At 39.7% G+C, this 19,560-nt stretch overlaps 1 protein-coding gene across 3 annotated transcripts in view; it reads left to right on the top strand.

Annotated features, from left to right (window-relative positions):
• Nucleotides 1–19,560, top strand: part of Slc9a7 (solute carrier family 9 member A7) — a 167,160-nt gene that overhangs the window by 42,661 nt on the left and 104,939 nt on the right. The window lies entirely within an intron of this gene.

Genomic DNA, 19,560 nt, shown 5'->3' with positions numbered 1-19,560 from the left:
TCCACCCCTACACGGGATTGAAGGCGTAAGTCACAAACAATTCCACACCAGTTTGGAATTATGATTAATAGGGTGGTATTTATTTAAAGGGGAAAAAGCTTACAGATAACCGCCCAGACAACAGCCCTCTGTGCAATCAGGAAGGAGTCTAGTCGCCGGAAGTGGAACAGGAAGTAAGAGAGCCCTAGGAGGGAAGTGGCCGCTTTTTTAAAGGGAGAGAGACCACGCCCCAATGGGCTGGTATCTCAACGGCTATTGGCTGGAGGAGTGGAAGGACCTCCTGCAACACCTCCCCCTTTTGTTTAAGTAAGAGAATTCTAAACCTACTATGAAATTATATACAATAAGTACAAATACCCTATTCTAACTAGCTTAGGTCTTATATAATAAATAGCTTGGCCAAGTCATGAGTGGAAAGTAACTACATTTATATAGTCTTCAACCCCATCGAAGATCTGAGAAGGGAAATAATGTTACCTGAGTAATTAGGAAGTGCAATCAAACAACTTCCAAAACATGCAACAAATCACAGAGACAACTAGCTACCTGAGCAATCACCCAAGGTCCTGTTTGCAGCGTTGAAGCAACCAACTTTGGCTAAGGCCTAACATAACTGACATACCATTTTCAAAGGCAAGAAACTTGTCAAAACTATCTTACCCTGTCTTGGCAGGATATGACAATCCTGTTTTTTCCATTCATGGATACTCTGTATCTCTGTCAGTGGTTGAGGTATGGGCATTTCTTTGCCCAAAGGCCAGTTCAGCCAAGAAGAAAGGCTCCAGGTGGAGGGTCTTTGGTGTTCAACATTCTCTTGGGAATAGAGCGGTGTTGCCAGGACTAATTTGTATTTCACTACCACAAAACTCTGAGTTAGATTAAAGGTCATTTTCTACAGCTCTTTGAAGAGGTTGGAGATTATCTATACTGAGTATAATCTCTATGTATCTAAAGAACCTGATTAGTCTAATTATAAATGACAAACTTAGAATACTATTAATCTATATAATTCTCAATACCTATCTAACTTAAAGACTAAGACAATAAACGAGTGTGAAACAAATGAGGACAATGACCTCCAAATATAAACAATGTACAAATATACATTGCAGTATGGTAAATATATATCAATACACAAACAATATGTAAGTATCTTAATCAGAGGTAGAAATGTACACTGCAATATGGTAAATATATACAATATATCAATACAATATATGTTAATACATAAAAAATGTTTTAAACAGAGGTAGAAACATGCATGTATACAATAGTCAATATAATTTCACTTTGTATCAATATATAAGAATTGATACCAATATATTTGTCTCAAAACAATAACTCACAAGTACCAACAAGTACCAATTTATTATCCCATCATCCCATTATCCCTCTTTTTTTTAAATGATCCCTGAGCTTATAAAATTCCTCCCCCAACCCTCAACCGTATACCAATTATAATCAACCCCTAAATGATGTCCCTAATCCCAAGGGCAAACTTTACTGGGAGAGGGGACGTCGTCCTCTAGAATTACTTCCAGCTGTCATGGGGGCAACGTTCTTTCTGGGGGATCCTGTGAAAGTAAAATGATGGTTAAATTTCAAGATCAATGTCTTTTAAAATTGCAAATAGTCTCTGAGTATTTTGTGCAGGTCTGGCCAGAATATTGTATAAGATGTGCACCGTTTCAGCTAACCAAGTTGGAACTGTCTTGTACAGCTGGTACCCAAAACAGGTCTTGTAGTAGCGCTATCAGTATCATGACGTCATATCAACCAGGTGGAGTTGTTGTTATGGGGCCCCATCTTCTTCCTGGAAACTTCAAATGTCACTTCAGGAAAAACTCATCGTTCATTGTGAAAAACGTAAACATTAATCATATAGACATATGTAGAAATATATATATATTCAATGAAAGACATGATAGATATATTCAATGAAAAGTATGATAGATATGAAGAAAAGCAAAGATATTTTTTAAACTCATATTTCTTTCTGTCCCATATCATAGTTCTTGACATGAGACAGAAACTCTAGAAACTCTGGGTTTTTCTCTTACCATCAGGCTTGGAATTGGAGAGGGACTGAGCCAGAGTCCAACTTCAAAACCAGCTCTATAAATTTAGAAATATGGTTTAGTATATTTTACTTACACAACCTATTCAGTTTTCTTGATAGTTCCTATTGAGCAAGTGTTTTTCCATCTGTCAGTATCCAAACATTCCGGGTCCCTTGAATTTTTTAAAGATGAGTGTTTTCCTGTGGAGATAAGAAAGGAACCCTGCCCCCATTCTATATGTTTTTCTTACCACCTGTATGAATATGATCATTGTAGATGAGTTGTCATTTCTCCTTTCCAAGAGGTTTTTTCTCTTCAAATAGAAACTTTATTAATTTAGTTCAGCAGACTTTTCCATTATCCAATGTCTTTCTGCTGCTGTTGTTCCTTTCTCATTAGCGTTAAGAAAATTCAAGGTTAATAAAGCATTATGTAATCTATTTCTGGGGGTATTTTCGGTCCCTTTCTGTTTGTTCAGCATGTCCTTTATAGTACGATTTGATCTCTCTGTAACTGCCTGACTTGTAGGATTATTTGGTATACCTGTAATATTATAATAATCAAAAAAGCATTTCATTTTCTTAGATACATATGCTGGACCATTATCTGTCTTTATTTGTGCAGGTATACCCATGATGGCCATAACTTCCAATAAATGTGTGATTACTGAATCAGCCTTTTCTGAGCTCAGGGCAGTAGCCCATTGAAAACCTGAATACGTGTCTATGGTGTGGTGTACATATTTTAATTTACCAAATTCCATAAAGTGGAACATATCCGTCTGCCAGATTTCATTTCTCTTAGTACCCTTTGGGTTACTCCCTGCAGGCAACGGTGTTTGATTATAGAAAGAACAAGTAGGACATCTCTTCATAATGTCCTTAGCTTGTTGCCATGTAATGGAAAATTCTTTCTTTACGCCTTTACTATTGACATGACGCTTCTTATGAAATTCTGAGGCCTGCAACACGCTTCCAATTAATAATTGATCAATCTCAGTGTTACCTTGTGCTAGAGGACCAGGCAGACCTGTATGGGACCGGATGTGTGTTATGTACATCGGACAAAGCCTATTCCTGATTATGTCTTGTACCTGGATAAACAATGAAGTCAACTCTGTGTCATCTGGTATAAATTCAGCGGTTTCAATATGCAAGATAACTCTTTCTGCATATTGTGAATCTGTAACTATATTAAGAGGTTCTTTAAAATCCCTTAGCACCATAAGAATGGCATATAATTCTGCCTTCTGGACAGAATTATAAGGGCTTTGTTCCACCTTACTCAATTCATCTGACTTGTAACCTGCTTTCCCTGATTTATTTGCATCAGTATAGAACGTACGGGCTCCAGTTATTGGAGCATCACGTACAATTCTAGGAAGAATCCAAGAAGTTCTCTTTATGAGGTTAAGTCTACCACTTTTGGGACAGTTGCTATTAATTTCTCCCAAAAAATTAGCACAAGCTCTTTGCCACGGTTCATTGTCTTCCCATAAGTTTTTTATTTCTTCAGTAGTAAAAGGCACTATAATTTCTGCTGGGTCTATACCTGCTAGTTGACGAAGTCTCAGCTTACCTTTTATAATTAATTCAGAGACTTTTTCCACATAAGTTTTTAATTTTTTACTTGGTTTATTAGGTATAAATATCCACTCTAAAATAATATCTTTCCTCTGCATTAGAATCCCTGTAAGAGAAATTCTGGAAGGCAATATGACTAGGATGCAGCTAAGATTTGGGTTCACCCTATCCACATGTGCCTCCTGTAATTTTTCCTCAATCATTGTCAGTTCCTTTTCTGCTTCAGCTTTCAGTTTTCTTGGACTATTCAAGTCTTTATCACCATCTATAGTTTTGTTTAAATGAACTATTAGATTAGGTATTATCCCAACAGCTGGTCGTAGACTGGAAATGTCTCCTAACAATCTTTGGAAGTCATTAAGAGTCTTTAACTGGTCTCTCCTAGTTTGTGCCTTTTGCGTTTTAATTTTCTCTAACCCTATTCTGTAACCTAGGTAATTAATAGAATTCCCTCTTTGAATCTTTTCAGGGGCAATTTGTAATCCCCACCTAGGCAAGACTTTCTTTACTTCTTCAAACATCCTTTCTAAAGTATCTTTGTTTGAATCAGATAACAAGATGTCATCCATGTAATGATAAATTATGGACTTGGGGAATTGTTTACGAATTATTTTCAATGGCTTACTTACAAAATACAGGCACAATGTAGGACTATTGAGCATACCCTGTGGGAGGATAGTCCATTGATATCTCCTATTAGGCTGAGAATTATTATAAGTAGGCACTGTGAAGGCAAATTTTTCTCTATCCTTTTCTTGTAACGGTATAGTGAAAAAACAATCTTTCAAATCAATAACTATAAGAGGCCATCCTTTTGGTAATAGAGAAGGCAAAGGAATTCCAGATTGTAGTGGGCCCATAGGTTGAATTACCTTGTTGACAGCTCTTAAATCTGTCACCATTCTCCATTTACCAGATTTCTTTTTTACAACAAACACAAGAGAATTCCAAGGGCTGGTTGATTTTTCAATATGGTGAGCATCTAGTTGCTCTTGCACCAGCTGTTCCAATGCCTGTAATTTATCTTCAGCTAGAGGCCACTGTTTGATCCATATTGGTTTCTCAGTTAGCCATTTTAAAGGTAGGGCTGTTGGTACCTCTAAAGGTTTGGTATTTGCTGTATGTTCTTGTACAGCCTTAACGGCTGGTGACCTTTTTCCATAATACCTCATCATATCCTTCCCAGAATTATGAGTTCCTGGAACTACAGGAATGTTAATCTGGGTATTCCATTGCTGTAGCAGGTCATGGCCCCATAAATTTATTGCAATATTGGCTATATATGGCCTTAGTCTTCCTATTTGCCCTTCAGGCCCTATGCATTCAACCCATCTTGTGCTTTGTTTTACACGAGATAGGGTTCCAAGTCCCAGGAACTGAACATCTACCTCTTGAAGAGGCCAATTCGGATGCCAGGATTCTGGAGTAATGATACTTACATCCGCACCTGTGTCTAAAAAGCCTTCAATAAAAGTGCCATTTATATAGACTCTTAGCTTTGGTCTTTGATCGTTAATAGAAGTCTGCGAAAATATACGTTTACTCTGTCCTACTGGGTTTTTTGAATCATCCTCCACGCGTAATTCATCATTTAGACCAGTATTACTTTTTACAGCAGAAATTGGAGCTTTTAATTTTCTTGGTGAGGCATATTCTCCACTGTGACTGGGAATGACTGGGCCACTGTCGGTTTGGGGGCCTGAGAGACGCCCCTCGAGGAGTTTCCCGACGTATCGGGTTGCCTTATCTGTCTGTTGTTGACTTGCATTCGTTGGACCAATGTTGGCCTTTACCGCATGTCCTACATATACCTGAAGGCTGAGGTCTCCTATTTTTGTCATTTCCAGAGGAGATATTATTCCTAGAAATTCTGTGCCTGCAATCCCTTTTCAGATGTCCTAATTTACCACAATTAAAACATCTGGCAGTTTGATAACTCCTCATTGCTTTGCAAATCGCTTCTCCTACCCAAGATTCATCATTATAGCTAAATGTCTCAGTATTCATTGTATGCTGAATCCATTCATCCATAGGTGCTGATCTAGATCTTAAAGGCCCAATTATCTTTTTGCATTCTATGTTTGCATTCTCAAAAGCTAGAGATTCAAAAGAAGTAGTCGTCTAGCTTCTGGGTCTTTTACCCCTATGTCCAGAGCCTTAATTAATCTTTGCAAAAAGTCAATAAAGGGTTCTCTCTGTCTCTGCCTAATTCTGGTATATGATTCAACCCTTTTTGCTGGATCTTGTAGCCTATTCCAAGCATTTAAAGCTGCTTGGTGACATAGACACAGTACTTCATCGTCATAAAGAGCTTGGACCTGTGGATCAACATATTCTCCTGCACCAAGAATTTGATCTTGGGAAACCTCCACACCTTTTGCTCTTCCTTGCTGTTCCATATGCTTGGATTCTTCTCTGAAATAGATTGCAAACATCAAGGAAGGTCCATTATCTAAAACTGCAGACACTAACTGATGGAAATCGTGGGGGTAGCTCTAGCATTAGAAGCCCATGTCCTTGTCATTTCCTTAACATATGCAGAGTGCAAGCCAAAATTAACAATAGCTTGCTTAATTTCTTTTAGATCATTCATTGCTATTGGCATCGATCTAGCTTCTCTGACTCCCTTTGAACCTTTAGAAGTTGACGCTTTGTCAGAATGAATTACAGGGCATGTCGCTAAAACCCTGGGTAAGTCAGTTCTAATAGCTGGTGGTGGCATTGTATCCATTCCTTGTGCCTTCTTACTCTGTTCACCAGCTCCAATGATTTCTTCAATCATTTCAATTCTTTTTATTATTGTCTCTCTTAAATCCTGAATCTCCTCACCTGCATGTGTTTCTAGTGATTTCACTGAGGTATCAATTTTTTGGTCCCCATTCTGCACCTGTGATTCCAAAGCTTTTGAATCCTGAATCTCCTGACCTGCATGAGTTTCTAGTAAAGACTGTATGGTTCTTAGGAGTGCCATAATCTTCCTAAATGATAGAATATGCAAAAGAATACTGAAACCTAGTTACCAGTAAATTAAGTTATCCCCATAGTCATATAAACCTTGCATGATGTAATCTATTGTTTTGGTAACCAAAACAGTAAAATTTGTGTTGGAAACGAAAACTGCCATACTACCTATTATCCAGCAGGTGGCCCTGTTGCCAAGTCACGACGAAAACGGGGTCCTGTTTCAGTGTCCGCCTAGCATTTGTTAAAAACTGGGAAATGCAAGTTGCTCAACAAAGTAAATGTAATTAAATCAATTCTGTACACGGAACCATAAACCCAGAATCCAGGGGTAGAGAAGAGTAACCCGGAAGCCGTGTATGCCTCCACGTGATAGAGTCGTCCCGAGGGGTTGCGGGGTTGCAGCTTTCGGCAACCAGTAACCGTGTGCTCTGGTTTGTGCTGCTTAAGAGCTGCGCTTGCAAGTGAGATTTGAAAACGACTCAGAAAAGAGCAAACCACGCAGGCAGAGACTACGCGGGCCTGTGGAGTTTAAATCCACGTGGGGAGGCAGACGATAGGGTGCGTGGGGACTTGAAGTCAATCTGAGGTGTCTAAAGGGAAAATATAAAGAACTGCAGCAAGAAAAGCCACTGCATGATGATTTATGTTAAACTGCTGGCTCCACGCACAAGGCACAGGCCCCAAGGCACAGGCCGCAAGGCACAGGCCGCAAGGCACAGGACATGGCTGAGGGAGGGAGGGCTCGCTCCAAGCCGAACTGGCAGGCAGCCGAGAAGGGGAAGGAGGGGTCCTAAAACCAAACGTTCGGGCGCCAGATGAAGGCATAAGTCACTGTTGTAAAAAGAGCGGCGGGGCTGCGTCCCCGGCACCCGGCCGCCCGCATGGCTAGCTTATGCCCCGAAATAATTACACGGAAACTGTATTCTTTTAATCACTGCCTGGCCCATTATTTTCAGCCTCTTATTGGCTAGCTCTTACATATTGATCTAACCCATTTCTAATATTCTGTGTAGCACCATGAGCTGGCTTACCAGGGAAGATCTTAACCTGCGTCTGTCTGGAGTGGGAGAATCATGGCGACTCCCTGACTCTGCTTCTTTCTCCCAGCATTCTGTCTGTTTACTCCACCCACCTAAGGGCTGGCCTATAAATGGGCCAAGGCAGTTTCTTTATTAAATGAAAATAACTCCTCCATCATTTCCCCTTTTTTTTTGTTTAAACAAAAAGAAAGGCTTTAACTTTAACATAGTAAAATTACATATAACAAAATGGTTATCAAGTAAAAATTACAGTTATAATATTTATATCTATTTTATCTCTTATCATAACTAAGGAAAACTATAACTATCTATCCATTCTTTAACTCTATCAAAGACTCCAGAAGGATATAATATTACCTAAGTAAACAAGAAATCCAAAACTCTAGAAATGACAGAGACATCTCATTGTCTGGACAGTCACTCAAAGTTCCTCTGTACCTTTGGGGCATCCATCTTTAGCCTGCAGGCCCATAGTATCCAGCAGACATTTTCATCAAGCAGGAAGCAGACCATTATAGAAAGTCACAGCTGGTAAAAATATAGGAGTCAACTGATTGTGTGCTGCCCAGTCCCAGTTGATATAACTACAACGTAACTCCTGCACCTAAAGCTCAGGGAACATTGCAGAAGATGGGGAAGGAAAGACTATATGAGCCAGAGGACCATGAAGTCTATTGTGATATGATGTCATTTAGCTACAACAGGAAACTACAACAATGAAATCTCAACAACATGATTGCCTAAACAACTCCAACAATAGTTAACATCCCAACTTAAATGGGGGTAATCTCACAGGACCCCATGTTGATGAAGAGCTATAAGCAATTAACAGGTGCTGAGAGGGGAAGAATTAGCCTTCCCTAAGGATAAACCCATTGATTGAGTATCCAATGGACCAAAGAATTATTAATAGCTACATTTTTCTAAACCCCAAATATTGAACCCCAGTTTTTGGTGCTGGAGATTGAATCGAAGGCCTTGCCCATGCTTAGCATTCCCTGTATCTATGAGATGTATAGCTACAGCATCTGGCCTTTTGTAATATGAGTTCTGTATATTGTACAAAAAAGTGAGATGGGTTTACAGAAATTTCTTTATTTTGGTAATTATTGAGAAGGTGTCTTAGTTAGGTTTCTATAGCTAAGTTAAAGATCATGACCATAAGCAACTTTGGGGGAAGGAAAGGGTTTGTTTGGATTACAGATTACAGTCCTTTATGAAGGGAAGTCAAAGCAAGAACTCAAGGCAGGAACTGAAGGAGAGACCATGTAGGAATTCTGCTTACTGCTTGCTCCTCAGGTTCATGTTCTTCTACCTTCTATCTAGGACAACCTGCCTAGGGATAGCACCACCCACAGTGGATTGGGCCCTCCCACATCCATCCTTAATCAAGGTATATCCTGGAGATTTGCCTACAGGCTAATCTGATGGAGGCATTTTATCAGCTGAGGTTCCCTCTTCCCAGAGTGACTCTAGTTTGTATCAAGTTGCTAAAAATCTAATCAGGTTGAAGGGTATATATGTATTGTTTCTCAGTACTTAAAAAGTCAAACCTTAAACCTTAAAATGGCTAGCTGATAGCTACAGGAGGCCTGCCCTTTTCTAAAGAGAAACAGAGGAGGATGGGAGAGGGGAAAAGGTAATGTAGATGGGAGGTACTGGGAAGGGAGGAGTTAGAGGAAGCTGTGGTCAGGATGTAAGAATGAAAAAATAAAAAAAGAAAGCAAAAGTTCTCATTTCTAAATGTGCATAGAACTGGACTAAAAATCAAAACAAACAAACCCAAACTTACAACCCAGACCAAAACATCAAAAGCTATACGGAAGACCTTGGGGCCTGTATTCCAGCTGATTCCCTAGGTGACTCTGAATACCACAGCTTAAGACAGTATTTTTTTAAAATGTGATGCATATCTTATATATCTCTTGTAATTGTGATATGAGATCTGGATAAAATAAATGTGGGGATATTATAGCTATTCCTTAGGTGTGTAGTAAACAAAAGCAGAGGACTTCTCAGTGAACAAGCAGTTAAGGATTTATGGCTCTGTTCATGTTGGGCTTCAGAACTGATGGTTTAATGCCAAGACTGAATCTCACGCAATTCTGAAATATCAGCTGAATTTAAGGGAACTGAACAGTTTGCAGAAATTGTGTAATAAAACCACTAGTGTGTGACTCTTATTATCAGGTTAAACCTTTAAAAAATAGAATGGACAATTATTCACCATTTAAGTGGAATTTTTTGCATTGAGTATTTTGTTTTTTTTTTAATTTTTCAATATATTTTGATCTTATTCTTTCTCTTTTCTCAACTCATCCCAGATCTTCCCCACCTCCCTACCCACCCAACTTACTCTTTCTAATAACTCTTAAATGGGAATTTTTAATAATGACATTATTGGCTTCATGCAGCCCATCTTCCTTATAGTTTTTAATTCTGTGGGTTTATATTATGTATGCATATATGGTCATCATATAGGTGTGTGTACATGTACATGTGGAAGCATATGGAGACATCAGAGGTGGTTGTCGGATGTTTTTCTCAATTGCTCTCCACCTTTGAGATAGAGTCTCACTAGCTCATCAGTTGCTAGGCTGGCTGTATGGCCAGTGAGCTCCAAGGATCCAGCTGACTCTGCTTTTGTTCTCCCCTGCGTCAGTGCTGGTATTACAGGCATGTGCTGCTGTATCTGGCTTTTATATGAATGCTGGGGAGTCTAAAATCAGGTCCTCATGCTTGCACAGCAAGCACTTTACTGACTGAACCATCTCTGCAGCCCTACAGTCCTTTATTTCTTCTATAGAGAACAATCTTACTTACTGTAGGAAAACTGGTAGAGTTGCTTCTTTTCTGTTTGTTTACCAAGCTAGAGTGCTGCATGCTGATGCATCATATGGCTATATCGTTTTATTACTGACTTTTGCCTACTTGTATGTCTGTGTAAGGGTGTCAGGTCCCCTGAAACTCGAATTACAGACAGTTGTGAGCTTCCACGTGGGTGATGGGAACTGAATCCGGGTCCTCTGGAAGAGCAGTCACTGCTCTTAACCACTGAGCCATCTCTCCAGCCCTATTACTGACTTTCTGTTTTGATAAATCCATGGGACAATTTTCTAAAATAAATATCAACATTTATCGAGAATTATGCTTATTCTCAAAATACTTCTCTAGTCAAAACCTTTGAGAATGGTAAATTTTTATACAAATGTTCATTTTACTGACACTCATGAAGCTGGTGGTCAAATAAATTATGGCACCTGTCTCCTACATTGGACAGGGTGACTTCAATAAGAGATAGCATTATAGCTGCTTCTCTGGAGTAGATTTCCTACTCTGCTCCAGCCCATACATCAACTCCATTCCAAATCCCTGATTCTCTAATATGTGGTATTTTATAGCAACTGTGATAATGTAAGGGAAGTGATTCATCCAAAAGACTTGTAGAAAAGCAGCACCTGGGCAGCGGTTAGTACTTTGCAAAGGATTTTGGCACAGTGTACTCATTCTTCCAACAGCCAGATCTTAGGAGGGAATAGTGGAGGCACCTTACTTTATATGGCAGCTGAGGTGTAAGTGATGCAACACACCCAGGACTCCCGTGAAGCCCACAAAATTCTCCTTTCTGCTGCTTGGTAGAGCATGTTGTTAGGATGGGTGATCAGTAGCAACAAAATTGAACAAAACTCTTAAAAATAACTATTTAAAATATATAAAAATGGACAAATAGTCAAGTAACAAATTGGGGAACATGTATTAAAGAAAACTGCTGAACATCAACAAAGACAATGGTCGCCTGTGGCTTTTAGCCTAGAGATGACATCCATCTCCCCAGATATGTGTTCAAAAGACTTACTTTAGGCAGGTGGAGGAGACTGTGATGACTCTCAGTTACTGCTCCCCGCCCAGCCCATATCAGTGATTAGCACAGCTGTATAAATAGCAGAGTGAGTAGAAGACATTGAAGAGAACCATAGCAATCCATTCTCAAAGCCAAAGTCCTGCCAACCACCCCTAACCCTGAAAAGTGATGATTACTGCTAGAATCTATTGGGTTCTTTTTTGTTAAATTTGATGTGTGGGTTGAGCATTCCTAAACTGAAAACCTAAAATCCAGGATCTTTTGAGTTCTGATATGACAAGTAAAAAAGATTTGCATTTTGGAACATAGTAAATTTTGGATTCCAGATTAGGGATACTCAATTTGATAGAGTCTGTGCAAGAATCCCAATCAAATGACTCTGAAATCAGAAACACCTCTAGTCCCAACCATTTCAGGTAACACATTCTCAACCAATAGTTATTTCTACTCTTTTGTGTGTGTGCATGCATGATAGTACACATATAGGTGTGAGTATAGACATGTGTGCATGGTGTACACATGGATGCCAGATGGCAACCTAGGGTATAGTTCTTTGCTTTCTACCTTATCTTTGGCAAGGTCTCTTGTTTGTTGCCATGTATGCCTGGTTAGCTGGCCTGTTAGCTTCTTGGGATTTTTCTTATCTCTTGCCACCTCATTGTAAGAACACTGGATATCACTATTTTCAAATGCTTTGTGATTTGATACTTTCTTTTCTTATTATGTCAAATGAAGCTTTAGAACTCAGAATCCTTATTATACACTACACAGTAACATGGTGGTGGCCAAATCACTACCACGTAATGGTGATCCTTTACCCTCAGTAGCATGCATAAGTGATGTTCTCATTGAGTAGAGAACAGTACATTCATGTACCGGCCCTTCTTGCCTTTGATAAAGTCCCCTTTTTTTTGAGGCAGGATATATTTATGTAGATTTGGAGCCTGTCCTGGAATTCCCTCTTTAGACCAGACTGGCCTCGAACTCACAGATATTCACCTGTCTCTGCCTCCAAGTTCTGGGATTAAAGGCGTGTACCACCACTGCCAACCCACCTTATAAAGCCTTATTAATATTGGCATTTTTATAATGCAGCTGATGGATGATTGTCTAGAATTACATCTCTCCCCTGTCTACTTGTTCAACCGTTCTCTCAACAGCCTTAGTTATGAAAGAGAAACTGACTCCATACCAGTCGGGGTTGGCATCTTTATGACCCTCTGGAATTTGCAGTCACACTTGGCTCATATTCCTTTCTCATTCTACCAAAGTTTAGATGAACACATATATAAACTATCCATTCATATATATATATGTTCACAGTCCTTTGGCTATATCTTAAAATTGGAAGAGCTGCCAGTTATATACTGTAGTTAGAGTTGGGAAGTAGGTTTGTTTATACCCACAAGTTAAAATCTTGAATTTTTGTACTTTTGAGTTCACCGTTTGCTTTCAGCCACATAAAATGTCAAAGTAATTCCATCTCTATTTTATTTCTGTAAAATTTGAAATTAAATTATTTCCTGAAGTTAGTCATATGCCTGTGAAATCAGTGACCATCCATTCCTCAGCTGGTATCTGCTGTGACTCTTTTTTCACAGACATTTATTTTTTTCTGTAATCGGGAGCACTGTGCTGTTGAGCCAGTGTGATCAATACCTCTGTGGCTCTCTGCATTGTTTTTGTTTTTGTTTTGGTGTATGTACTGAACTTTTTGAGCTTTAAATAGAATTCCTTACATGTTTTTACTCTTTGCAGTCAAGGTCTTTTCAGAGTTTTATATCAGAGGATGTCTTCAGATCTGGCACATGAACTAGGATATTCATGTTGTCTCCAGATTTTTAAAAAATAATTTATTCAAACATAAAGCAACAACAAAAAGCCCTCTGCAGTCCTGATATCCTGCTTTTTCGTCAATCAGAAAATGCTCATTGTGAACTTCATATAATGGTCTGGAGTGTGATGATAGTAAATAGAAATCTGAACTGAGGATTATTCAGCGTAGCACGAGTGAGCAGTATACTCTGCGGCTTGGTTAGGTCAAGCTCTGAGCATGGGGCTAACCATTTACATTTGCTGTACTTGGCTATGCTGCTATGTTTAAACATAGTGTCATTTCTCTCACTGTTTCCCTTTATTTGTATGGGTGCATTGGGCCCAGAGCACAGTCGATAAGATTTTCTAAATTTAAGCACCAGTATTCAACATCTACTAATGAATCTAAACGTTTCCTGGAATAAAAGAATTCATATACAATTGTATGCCTCTTATTTAAAGATTTATTTTACATATATATGTATATATGTGTGTGCTTGTGTGTGTGCATATGCATCTGTGTGTGTGACATGTGTGTAAGTACTTGTGAACGCCAGAAGAGGAGGCCGCTAAATACCCTGGAGTTGAAGTTACAGGCAGTTGTGAGCTGCCTGAAGACAATATGGGTTCCAGGAGTAGTTCTTGGATCCTCTGGAAGAGTAGAATGTGCTCTTAATCACGTGACCATCTCTCTAGCCCCTAAACCTCTTTCTTTGTCAGTATTCATTGTGAGGACCTAGAAGAGAACAGTTTACTTTCTTCATCAGCTCAGCTGAGGAGGTTGATAAAGTCGAGAAGCAGTGACAAATGTAAAGCAAATTTTAATATAAGCAGTTTTTGTAAATACTATGTTTTGGTTTTTCTTTTCTTCATGAACCTGTTTAGTATAAACTGTGTGACAGGCTACTTTTTTTTTTTTTAAACAACAGAAACTAATTTCTTTCTTTCCAAAGACTGCAGTAAGTATAGGATAGAGAAGGAATGTGTAGTATTCCTATCAACACAGTCTTAATCCTACTCTTTGGGATATTAACCTAGTCTTACACTACAGGGACATTCACATCATTATTAGCTTAGTTTTTATTGCAAAATATCACCCTGTTGACCCAAAAAGGCTTCCACTCGAAGCAGAGGCTCATAACACTTGGCATAATTTTGCTGCTCCTCAATTTCTCCTTTAAGGATAGTTATTTTCCTTGCTGTACATTCTACTGCCCACTTCCATCTTCCTCCTTCGAAGCTCAGCCCCTTATGGGAGCTCCCACTCAGCGTTGATTTCCAGCATGAAAGGTACTGTTTGGTCTCTGCTCACTGCAGAGATGACTAATACATCTTTTTGGCTGTGACAGGTCACTTTTTAAGGCAATATAGACCATTGTGTATCATGATAAATGCTGAAGATCTGTCAACTGCTTTGTCAAGTAAAACGTCATCAGAACATGACTGCCTAACCAAGGACTGAAATGAGACTAAAAGACACTATAAAGATCTGGACAGTAAAGCCCTGAGAGCACCCAGCAGTCCCCACCCTCCTGCCCGCAGTTCTGCCAGCAGCCTTGGAAGGAAGTACTGTTGCTACAGCTAATCTTAGTCATTATCAACATGACCTCAACTATGAGTAATAAGACTGAGACACTCAGCCTGGCACCATGGGCACAAACTGTCACTGTAATGGAAGTTTAAAAACAATAAGATGGTTCTATATAAGAAGCATATGCTTCTGGGATGTGGCTCAGTGGGCAAAGCAAGTCTGAAGATCTAAGTTCAAATCCACAGAACCCACATGAAAGCTGATTGTGGTGGTATATCTGTAATCCCATTGCTTCTAGAGATGAGAGGTGGAGAGAACAGGTTTCCCAGAAGCTTACAGGCCAACTAGCCTGGTGAATGCAGCAACAAAAAGAAAGGTCCCATCTCAAACAAAGTAGAAGGCAAGGACTGACACCCAAAGTTGTTCTCTGATCTCCATGCATATCTCCTGTATTCTCATTCATTCTCCCCCTCTCCCTTTCTCCCTCTCTCTCCCTCCTGCCTTCTCTCACACACACAGATATATGGTTTCACCCACAGGATACTAATAGATGTAACTTGTTCACGAGATTGTCACCAAGAAGAATAACTCCCAAGGAACATCCTTACAACAAAGAAGATAGAACATTTGTGGAGTTCTGTGTTATTAAAGGAGAAAAGGGTGCACAGGCAGCAATGATACAGGACCTGGTGGAGTTCTAATGTTGGGATGATGGAGGAAGGTCATTGGTTAAAAATAAAGAAACTACTTGACTCTCATAGGTTAGAATATAGGTGGGTAGAGTAAACAGAACAGAATGCTGGGAGGAAGAGGAAGTGAGCTCAGATGCAGGGCAGCTCCTCTGAGAGACAGACGCCATGCTCTCCTCTCCAGAGCCAGACGCGATGAAGAACGCCACCAGGTCAGACATGCTGAATCTTTCCTGGTAAGCACACCTAGCGGTGCTACATACATTATTAGAAATGGGCTAGTCCAGGTGCGAGAGTTAGCTGAGAAGAGGCTAGATATAATGGGCCAAGCAGTGTTTAAAAGAATACAATTTGTGTGTTGTTATTTTGGGGCATAAGTTAGCTAGGCAACCAGGAGCTGGGGCGGCAGGAACACAGCCTGCAGCTCCCCCCAACAAATGGCGCCTGATGTGGTAGCAGCAATTTCTCGGGTCTGCTCTGCTTGCTAGAGGCAAACAAGCGCTCTCATCTAAGAGAGGCTTCCTGACTCAGCTTTAGCTGCAAAACCCTCAGCTCTTTTAAGAGGTCCTGCCATGAAACACTTAAAACGGTGTTGGTGAAAAGCTGACTGCATGCTTGTTTGTTTTCAGCCAGAGCAGGAAAAAAGTTGTGCTGTTTTAAAATGCTGGCTTTCTGGTCCGTCCTGCCAGGGCAAACTTTGACTCTTTCAAGCAGGCGATCCTGACTACGGAGCTTTTTGAGTGTTGCTTAATAACTGTTGCAGTTTGCTTGCTGGCAGGGACCTTGAAATGCCTAGAGTTGTAGCGATAAACGTGGCTACAGTCGGTACCTCAGCCACGAGGCTGGAAAGCTAAGGAATGGGCTGGATCTAGCCGTCAAAGCCATGGCTTAGTCCTACTGAGATTGCTTGATAAATTAAAGACTCATGTGGTCAGAAAAACAGAGAGAGATACAGTAAAGAGAGTGTCAAAAACAAAGAAAACTTCTAAATGGTTTGCAGTATGTTAAAAATATATGCAGCCTAAAAGTTAAAATTCTTAAAGTAAAAAAAAAAAACAAAAATAAGGAAGAAAGAGAGTAGTTGGGTGTGGTAGTACACACCTTTAATCCCAACACTTGGGAGGTAGAGGGAGATTGACCTCTGTGACTTCAAGGTGTGGTAGCACATGCCTTTAATCCCAATGCCTGGGAGGCAGAGACAGATGGATCTCTGAGAGTTCAAGGACAGCCTGGTCTACAGAGTTATTTCAGAACAAAGATATACAGAAAACCTATCTCAAAAAATAAAAATAAACAAAATAGAGTTAAAATAAAGCTGCACAAAGATGGAAAATACACAGAGAATCTTGATACTGTATGCTATTATGCTCTGTTTGAATTGTTTGAATGCTGAGGAAGGAGCAACAGATGCTAAAAGATATTTGTTTATAAATGCTGCTGAACTAATCCAAGATAGATATTTTCAAAATACCTTGACTTCAGAATTTGGATCTAAGGATATGATACTTTGGAAAAGAGTTTCTTCTTTTGTTTTCACAGATGATGAGACACTGTGGATTGCTTTTATCCCAATATGGTATGATGGACCACGTCCTCCTGAAGGGTTGCTGTGAACACCTTCAAAAAATTACTTTGCTCAACTGCCAACTGAGATGAACCTAGCAGACAGGTTATACCATGGAAGACCTGATTAACAGCGCCCCCATTCAGCAGGAAGCAGTTTGGAGAGAAAAAACTGCACCCATGTTCCCAAATATTGTTTATAAATGTTCTTTTACATTTAAAGAGGGAGATGATATAGATGTGAGTAATTTTCATTGATATGAATCTTGGTTTATTGATATAAATTTAAGGTCAATTTTGTTATATGTATATGTATTTCTGATATTGATTAAGGTATTATGATTTTGTAGCTCATGTAAAAATGTTATGTATATAAGTTGTTAATGGATAATCATCTATAATAGTCAAGTTTGTAGTCATGTTAGATTTTTCTAGATGTACATAGATATATTTTAGATAGACATTCTTCATATCTTTCAAAGACTACGGAATATGCTATTTAATGTTTTAATAACTTAAGACTTTGCATGACAATAAGGCACTCTGCTCCTGGCAGCACCAATCTACTTTAAGAGGAAGATGGGCATCGAAGAGGATCCTTATGGAGTTTGATAGCCATTTGGGCAAGAAACTGTTCTTGCCTGGACTATTGCATAAACTGGACACAGAGAACCCTCAGAGAGAGGACTGCTGAAATTGCCTAAAGGTGAGATGACCTTTTGGGGTTCCTGATTCATGAAGGAGTCTGCGAGACATTCTGCAGGACACAGCAGATAGTGACTGAACTGACTTTGAAATTTCCTGCTTCATGGAAATGTCTCTGGATACTATGGGCCTGTAGGCCGAAGATGGATGCCCCAACGGTACAGAGAAACTTTGGGTGACTGTCAAGGCAGTGAGATGTCTCTGTCATTTCTAGAGTTTAGAAGTTGCTTATTTCTTGTTTGCTTAGGTAATATTGTATCTTTCTGGAGTCTTTGATGGAGTTGAAGAATAGTTAGTTATAGTTATAGTTTTCCTTAATTATGATAACGATAAAATAGATGTAAATATTGTAATTTTTACTTGATAACTGTTTTGTTATATGTAATTTTGCTATGTTAAAGTTAAAGCCTTCCTTTTTTTGTTTAAACAGAAAAAGGGGAAATGATGGAGGAAGGTCATTGGTTAAAAATAAAGAAACTGCTTGGCCCTCATAGGTTAGAACATAGGTGGGTAGAGTAAACAGAACAGAATGCTGGGAGGAAGAGGAAGTGAGCTCAGATGCAGGGCAGCTCCTCTGAGAGACAGACGCCATGCTCTCCTCTCCAGAGCCAGACGCGATGAAGAACGCCACCAGGTCAGACATGCTGAATCTTTCCCGGTAAGCACACCTAGCGGTGCTACATACATTATTAGAAATGGGCTAGTCCAGGTGCGAGAGTTAGCCGAGAAGAGGCTAGATATAATGGGCCAAGCAGTGTTTAAAAGAATACTATTTGTGTGTTGTTATTTCGGGGCATAAGCTAGCCAGGCAACCAGGAGCTGGGGCGGCAGGAACACAGCCCACAGCTCCCCACAACATTGGGATGTAAACATGGTAACCTTGAAAGATATCATCTGTGGCATGGGACCTTCCACACAATCATCAGAAGAATGAGCAGAATAATGTAAATGGGGCTATATGACTTTTCTTCACTTTAGATAGGGCTCTGATAAAAGTCAAAGAAATAATTCGACTGGTGTAGCTTAGTGAGCCAGTGAGTTTAATTGGGGTTATTTATAGGATCATGAATGAAAGACTTGCCTATATGAGCATGGGCAACTTAGAGACAGCTGCACTGGTGAAGAAGAGCCCTTCCCTTCCAGAAAGTAACTTATTTTTGACCTAATCTTGTGAGGGTCTTGTATGAGTAATCACAGCTGCTCTGATTTCAAGATGACGATTTCCATATCACACCTAGAGGACAGAGTTTCACAGCAAAGGGATGGTTCACCGAGGACTGACTAGAAAACACTAGGACTGACTACTACATATGACATACTCTCTTCCTGTTCCATTCATAGGAGCCCTAAGTAGTTACCAGAGTTCTCAAAGCATCCTATGAGGGAGAATTGATAGAAACTGACAATTTATCCTACCTTCCTTGCTGGAACAGGAATGAAGATCAAAAATAAAAAGATGTGAGCCACAGCCATCTTTCTGTAGGTAGCTCACAACTTTACTTCCCAGCACAGAAACCCAGAAAACCTGAAGCAAGATAGCCATGACAGTGCCAGCTGAGAACATGCTCCCAAGGATGAGCAACTTCTGGCTGGCCATCTCTGCCATCATCTGATTTATCACCGGATGTGAAGAAATGAATGGAAATTCATCTATTAGAACTGGCTAGAAGACTGATACTGCCTGTTCACCAGATAACTTGAAGCATGTGCATTATGGACACCTTCGTTTTCTTTAGATATCTCTTTTT

The sequence above is a fragment of the Chionomys nivalis genome, chromosome X (assembly GCF_950005125.1).
Source record: "Chionomys nivalis chromosome X, mChiNiv1.1, whole genome shotgun sequence".
In the NCBI taxonomy this organism is placed as follows: Eukaryota; Metazoa; Chordata; class Mammalia; order Rodentia; family Cricetidae; genus Chionomys; species Chionomys nivalis.
Note: the sequence above shows the minus strand (reverse complement) of the source record. Positions and strands in the feature narration are given on the sequence as shown.